Below are 8,471 nucleotides of genomic sequence, written 5' to 3' on the forward strand. Positions count from 1 at the left end.
TGTCTTAAGGTTTCTATGAAGATTTCATAAAAAAAAATGCATGAAGTATGACTTTAAAGAAAATGTCCCTTTTAAATGCATGTTTTTGCATGGTTGTCATACTTAGTGCATTCTTGTACTAATCCTACTCTTCTCGACTTTTTACACAAAGTGTAGATTATGCATGGTTAAAGGATGTCTGTGATTGAGGATATTGATAGGTGATTCCCAAGCAAAATGAAAAGGGTCCTTAAGTTCTAAGGTTTCCCTACTCATGTCTAAATGTAAAGTTTATTAAATATCTTGCAGTTATGTGTTATGCTTAAAAAACTGTGTGCCTAATGTATTCTAATGTTGAGTCTAAGATGGAAAACAGACTTAGGGTCTAAAACTGTATTATGAAATATATTTTATATATATACATACATATATATATACATACATACATATATATATATATATATACATACATATATATATATATATATATATATATATATATGAAGTGATGTTTCTAGCATATGATGTGCTATGAAAAGTTCAAAATTTTGCGCTAAATTTACTATGACAATGGGACGAATGATAACTATGGGCTTTTATAAGACCTCCGAGAGGTCAAGTATGCCATTTTACTTCATGGGGTGCTCCACAGATATGACAATAGGTGTAGCTATAGGAAAAACCATGTAAAAGCTAAGTGAAAGACCCCACACAAGACAAGTGGGGAACCCTCATCCGATAAGGTTGTTATCAGTATTTCATGTTTAGCTCTCATGATCTATGTTGGTTAAAGATATTTCCCCATAAAAGAATGAAATAACTAAGTGTCCTAAAAAATGTACTACTTAGGGCAGGTGGTGGTTTGTGACGCTATCTATCAAATGCACTAAGTAGACCTTCCGAAAGTGGAGTCTTGGTGTGTTTTATATTAAGTGCATGAACTAAGTCTCCTAAAAGAACCTTTTACTTATGGTAGGTGTTGGTATGAGACGCAATCTATCCATTGCACAAAGTAGACCTTCCGAAAGGGGAGTATTGGTGTGTTCTATATGAAGTAAACGAATGAGTTATAATGAGTTGTAAATGAAGTTAGAAGACCTAACGTATAATGTTAAAGAGGCAAGTAAAATATATGTTTCATGTGATGAAGTTGTGAATGACTCAAGTAGAACCCTTAATCCAAGGGAATCCTCAAGGAGTACTTAGTGGGAGTAGTAGTGTCAAATCCGGGGAGGACCCCCTAGACGTAACATATGTCGTAATCCTCGAAGAGAACTAAGACTAGCCTCTTAGCATTCATTCTTACATTCATAGGTTAAAAATGGAGAAAATTTAAAACTTTTCCATTACTTCTACATTGATGTTTAAGTCGACCTATCGCTTACACATAATATATATTTATCGACGATACATAGACCCTTTGTATTAGAATATTACATAGCCTGCTACTTTTAATGCAAATACATAATATAATATAGTATAATAGGAAGTCTATGACATCGTTTCATATTGAACCATCAAGACAAGAGTATTAGAATTTGGGCATAGCCTTTCCATAATATATTATAGCCACATATAGGCTTTACAATTATAATATGAAAATAAATGAGAATGAATAGTGTCTTAAGACAAAACAACATCCAATAGGTAGATAGTGGCATCGTCCTCAAAAATTGAGGACCTACCAAACATGGAAGATAAGAATCCAAGTACTGTTCAAAGCCTTCTATAATATAAATGGTGGATCCTACATTTTTTCGTAAACATCAAATATGGGTTAGTACACATTTGTACTAAGTATTGATATATGCACATAAAACAACCTAAGGAGGACATTTGATCAAAATAATTCTAAAATACTTTTAAAAGCCTTATGCAAAATCAAGAATTCACATAAGCCATTAATAGCATAATCTTTAAGTCAAACTCATGTACGACAAAAGACCAACATTAGCAATTAATAATGTAGTCAACATATACAAGAGTTAATAACAACATATTATGAGCAAGATCCTTGATAATAAACAACCATTTAGCCTACAGATGCAATGAAAAAGCAAAGCCCTATAACCATTACTCAATCGAGTAAACCAAACAAAGGATATCAAGTAATACCCAATTCAACACAACCTAGCATCAATTGTAGTCATCATCATATTTAGCAACAAGGACCAATAAAATGTTCATCAATGAAAGTTACATCACAAAGGATAATGAACATGTAAAGTAAACATTAGCATAATATTAACATTTATAAGTTCATTATATTATAAGAATATCTTCCTAGGACTTCCCTTAAAGACAACTATTACAATGCCTAGGTAGAGTCCCATACCCCTACCAAGACTAAACCAAGATCTCAAGTCACCATATTTACAGTTAACATCATTACTTAATTTTACTTTTAGGAAAACCCTTAACCAACATAGACCAAAAGAGCGAAGTGTTGAATCGGGTTTTGTAAAATCTTACACCGATGGAAGGCGGACTACCGGCCAAAGTAGTACCAAACTAGAACATAGCCTCTAGGTTGTTCCACAAGTTAGTATTAAAATGGTGGAAACATAGTTTATGGAGCTTGGGGACTATCATGGAAACATCACTCTATGCCCTTTTTGGACTAAGAGGTCATCCACCCCATGAGGATTATGGTGAACCCTACCTTCCCTCCTTGGGAAGGCGCCACCCCTCATCTACAAATTCACTCGGTTCTAAGCTAGAGTCCCTTTTTAAATATCTTTAATAATGGTCATAGAATAATTAGGTTAGAGGATGTATCCTTATATATTCATCATCATTATATCTCAATAAGAATTGCATCTGTGTTGTCCTTTTATTATAATTCTTACTAATGAGGTTAGCGCTTGTTCATAGTCACATCATAATAAGGCACAGTGGTAAGATATCACGATCCTTAAAAAGTTACCTCTTAGCTAACAACTCAGAAACCATAGTCAATAAACTTCAATTCAAAATCATACCAACCCTTTCAATCTCATAATACAACATACTTTAATGTAAATTTATCACTAAGCACAAGTAATCATATTTGAAGCAAAGGTTAGGATCATAAAGACTTACGCCAATATACTTAACAAGCCATCATCCATGGTCTTACCATAAACCTTCAAACTCAACCCAACCATCAGTGTAATATAATAACACAATAGTAATTAACACATTAACAAGATAAATTGCATCATCAATGTCCCAATTAAATTCAACTAATAACCTAAGGTTTGGGGAATAGGGTTCATAATGAATTCTTCAAGAAATGTATACAATACAAACATTGCATTACCGTAGGCAGTCAATAAATGAATTAGAATAGATAAAACAAGTCTAACAATCAATATATTCTTCAATTCCCATCAATTCATAAACAAGATTCATGATATTGGTAATTGTGTTAAACGACCATGATGTACATTAAGTTGCATCAATTAACATCAATTATCCAACAATATAAAGTTAATTAGTAATAGGCAATCATAATTTATCATTAATATGAAGTTTAGTAGAAAACTCATAAGAAAAAAAAACCCTTGGAATTGGGTTTTTTAGAAATATGTTTTGAGAGGACCTCTTGTGGAATGGAAACCCAAGAGTGAAGAACCCATACCTTAATGATGATTAATCCACAAAATTAATGTGAAATCCTAGAGAAATTGGTCTTCTTTTCCAATCTTTCTTCTTCCTTCAATGGAGAATTAATAGAGAGAGAAACTAGAGACAGATGAGACCTTTTGGGTTTTAATTTGGGGATTTGATTTGAGTTAGTAAATGTAAGGGAAAGCTTATTATAAATCTATATATATCCCCCCATGAATTACATAAAAGACACCGTACTTATGTTGACCCTTTAATTAAGTCAAACTTCAAATCAAAATTTTAGATTTTCGTCGGCGAGCAAGTCCGCGATGCGGAGCTATTCACGCATGAATTTCTAAATTAATTTTTGCGGCAGTGGAGTCCGCGACCTTCTCCTGACGCGAACTTTATATTTGATTAAAACCCACCAAAGTCTGCGACGCGGACTTATCTCGTCTATGTGTATTCTTTCTGCTGCTTTAGCAAGTTGCCAAGCCAAGTTTGGGGTCCTTTTGTGGACCACTAAGCGTACCCTTGGTGGGTCAGACCTGGAAATTTTTACTTTATATAAATGGTTTTACCTATTTAATGTAATTTTATATGTTTTAGACCGCACACACCAATCCTAACCCTTTCCAAAACCTAAGGAAGTTTTACTAGTTGATGTCCTTGACGTTTCTTGTCGTTTTGAATCTTAATATTCCTAAATAACATATATACATTGTATATCATCTTAAAACAGTGTCTAAATCATTTTAAGCCTATGTTCGGATTTAGTACACGTCTTAGACTTTCGTAGTGTAACATATTCCCCACCTTAGGAACATTCAATCCCCGAATGACACTAAAATCTTTTGGAAGGGAAGGAATGACTCAAGACTAGCAGCCCAACCAACAAAAATACATAATAACTTGAATTATAATATTAATTAAGGCATTTACAAATAGAAATACCCCAATTACTACACATAAAGCTAAACATCACAACAAGAGGAATTGCAAATATTCAAGCCTAAAAAAGGTATACTTCACTGTACCTTAAGCTTTATTGGAAAAACTTCACCAAAAATCAACGCAACTTCTTAGTCATTATTTCCATTATTAGCAAGAACAACTAAACTTCACTGTTAAAGAGATAAGAATAACGAGACTTCATGTAAGCCTCAGCCTCCCATGTTGCTCCCTCAACTAGGTTGTTTCTCCATAACGCTTTTACAAAAGGCCACCTCTTTGTTCCTCAACAACATCACTTGACGATCAATGATTTCAAGCAGAGCCTCCTCATAGGAGAGGATCTCCTTCACACCAAGACCTTCAATAGGATGAATGGACTCGGGATTACCAATGCACTTCATGAGCATATAATCATGCAAAACTGAATGAACCAAATATAGTTCACTAGGGATTTTCAACTCATATGCAAACTTGTCAACCCTTTGAAAATTTTAATAGGGAACCACATAACGAGGGCTTAACTTCCCTTTCTAGCTAACTCAAACAACCCCTTTCACAGGAGAAATTTTCAAATACACCATATCACCTTCTTCAAATTCAAGGTCTCTTTACCTATGATCGGCATAAGACTTTTGCCGACTATAGGCTGTTTACAAAAGGTTCCTTATGATATGAACTTTCTCTAAGGTCTTATAGATTAGGTCGAGACCAAGAAGAGAATACTCCGCAACCTCAAACAACCAAATTGGTGATCTACACCTCCTTTCGTACAAGGCTTCATAAGAAGCCATACAGATAGATGAATAAAAACTATTGTTATATGATAACTCCCCCAAAGGTAAGTGATCATCCCAATTTCCTTTAAAGTTAGTTATACAAGACCTAAGAATAACTTCAAGAGTTTTAATAGTTCTCTCCGCTTGATCTTCCGTTTGAGGATGAAAAGTGGTGCTTATATTTATTTGAGTACCTAAACCTCTTTGTAATGACCTCCAAAACCTAGATTTAAATTGAGCACCTTTATCCGATATGATTGACATAGGAACCCATGAAATACTCACTATCTTGTAAATATAGATTCTTTCATACTCTTCCGATGTATAAGTAGACTTAACGAGAATGATGTAGTGGAGATGGTCAATATATCCACTATCACCCATAAAAAGTCATATTGCTTTCGAGTTCGAGGCAAACCTACTACAATATTCATATTACAATCTTCCCACTTCCAAGTAGGAATTTGGATTTCTTAATGTAGACCACTCGGATTTTGGTGTTCGGTCTTCGCTTGTTTGCAATTGGGACACTTTGCAACAAACTTTGCAATGTCCCCTTTTAGGCCATCCCACCAAAACAATTCTCTAAGGTCATTGTACATGTTTGTAGAACTCGGATGAATACAGTGACAAGCTTCATGAGCTTTCTCAAGAATCCTTCTTCTCAAATCATACACATTAGGAAAACAAATCTACCTTGATATATTACAACATCATCCCCTTCTTGGGAGAATGACTTATTAATCTTACCATAAACTGATTCTTTAAGTTCCATCAACAATGTATCAAGGTGTTTCTTAGACTTGACCTTAACCAAAACTCACATTTTGTATACTTGGCAAATAATTGGTGTTTCTTAGACAATTGCAACATAACCCTCAAGTGATCCATGTGTTCACCCTCTTTTTTTTTAATATACCAAGATGTCATCAATTAAGACAATGACAAATGAATCTGGCTAACTTTGAAACACCCTATTCATTAAGTCCATAAACGCCACCGAACCATGAGTGAGACCTAAGTAAATTAGTAAGAACTCATAGTGACCACATGTTGTTCGAAATGCCGTGTTGGGAATATTTTCACCTCTCATTTAAGTTGGTGATATCCCGATCTCAAGTCAAACTTGAAAAGTAACTTGGACATTGGAGTTGATCAAATAAATAATCAATCAAAGGGAGGGGATACTTGTTTTTCACTGTGACAATGTTGAGTATACGGTAATTGATACACATTATAAGGCACCCACCCTTCTTTTTCACATACCATACTGGAGCACCCTGCGGAGAAATGCTAGGCCGAACAAATTTCTAGTAAGTCTTTATGTTGAGCCTTCAACTCATACAATTCCGCAAGAGTCATTTGATAAGGAGTAATTGAAATGATTTGTATTCGATAGAAAGTACACACAAAAATAAATTTTCCATTCTGGAGGAATACTGAGAAGATCATTAGGAAAGGCCACCGGAAATTCACTCACTACGAGGACCGACTCAATCGGTGGAAATTTGGAGTCTTAATCTTAGACTATTACTATAATGTATAAACACACTTTAGAGATCATCCTACAAGCTTCCAAACAAGAAATAATACAGCCTCTAGAATAAAATTTCCCCCTTCCACTCTAAGACGAGTTCATTAGGAAAGTTGAAGTCACAACCCTCATTATACAATCAATGGAAGCAAAAAAAGCGGCAACCAGTCCATACTAATAATAACATAAAAATCAATCATATAAAGTTCTACTAACTCCACATGAGTAACTCTATTGGGCAGCATTATAGGACAATTTCTATACACTCTCTTAGCAACAACGGACTCACCCACATGGCTAGTCACCATAAAAGTTTAATTCAAGATATCGAGCTAAATATCAAACTTTTGTACTACTAGAGGATTCACAAATGAAAATTTAGCACCAGGATCAAGTAATTCATATACATAATAGAAAAGACTTTTAACTTACTTGTAACAATATTGGGAAAAGACTTTTGCTCAAAGATAGAGCGGAGAGCATAGAAGTTATTCTTCTTAGGAGCATCATTAGACCACTTGATTGAGCTTGACCACTACACTTGTCTTGCCCCTTCAAAATTGGGCAATATGGAACTTTGTGCCTACTTTTACCACAACTAAAGCAATTGTTCATCCCATCACCATAATGCTTCTTGCAACACTTTCCACATGTTGGATTCTTACTTTGTGAACTAGTACCCCGTCCCTTTTTAGGGTTCGACAACTACCATCCCGAGCCATAGGGAACTTTGAAGGATTTGTATATTAAGATTACCATTTGAAGAACCACAATAAAAAGACTTTTCCCTATTTGCATCTCGAATCTTCGTCTTCACCGTAGTCTCTTCCACTTGTTGAGCGTTTACCATGAGAGAAATGTTCATATTATCATGTAGCATAGCCGAATGACATTCTTCTTTTAAGTCATCCCACACTCCCATCACAAAGAATCTCATTTCATCTCTAGTATCTGAAACCAAACAAGGAGCATACCTTGACAATTTAGTAAATTTTAAAGTGAACTCAAGTACACTCATACCTTAATGATGAATGTTAATGAATTATTCCACTTCAACTTCTGTCTTCTCTCTTTGGAAGAACATATCAAGAGAAACCTTCTTGAAGATCTCCCATGTAATCGGTCCAACCCTTAAAGGTCTATTATCCATTTATTGGGCGTACAAAGTTTGAGCCAAATCCTTGAGTTTGTAAGTGGCTAAATCGGCTTTATCACTAGTATTCAATCCCATAGCATGGAGGATATAGTAGGCTTCATCAGGTAAATCTTTGGGTTTTCCTCAACTATTGACCCATACAAAGTAAGGGGATTCATCCTAGTTAAATCCTTCAAATGGGAGGCCGTGGTTCTAAGTTTTTGGTTTCCTCCGGGTACAATCTCCTAAATAGCTTGGGCCATCAATTATTATGGTTGAGTGCTGATGGGTTGGGCTTGGGTAGTAATGGCTTGGTCAATTTGCAGAAAATCTGCCCTTATTTCCCCATCCCCCATAGGAGGAGAAGAAATCGGAATTTGATGTTCCATATAAGCTTCTTCAGGTCGAAGCACTTTGTTGTCTTTTGCTCCCGAATTAGCGACACCTTCCTCGGCCCTTCTTGCCGCTTCTCTTTCGTAATTCATACCTATAATCACCATAA

This window comes from Solanum pennellii, chromosome 8 (assembly GCF_001406875.1).
Source record: "Solanum pennellii chromosome 8, SPENNV200".
Lineage (NCBI taxonomy): Eukaryota > Viridiplantae > Streptophyta > Magnoliopsida > Solanales > Solanaceae > Solanum > Solanum pennellii.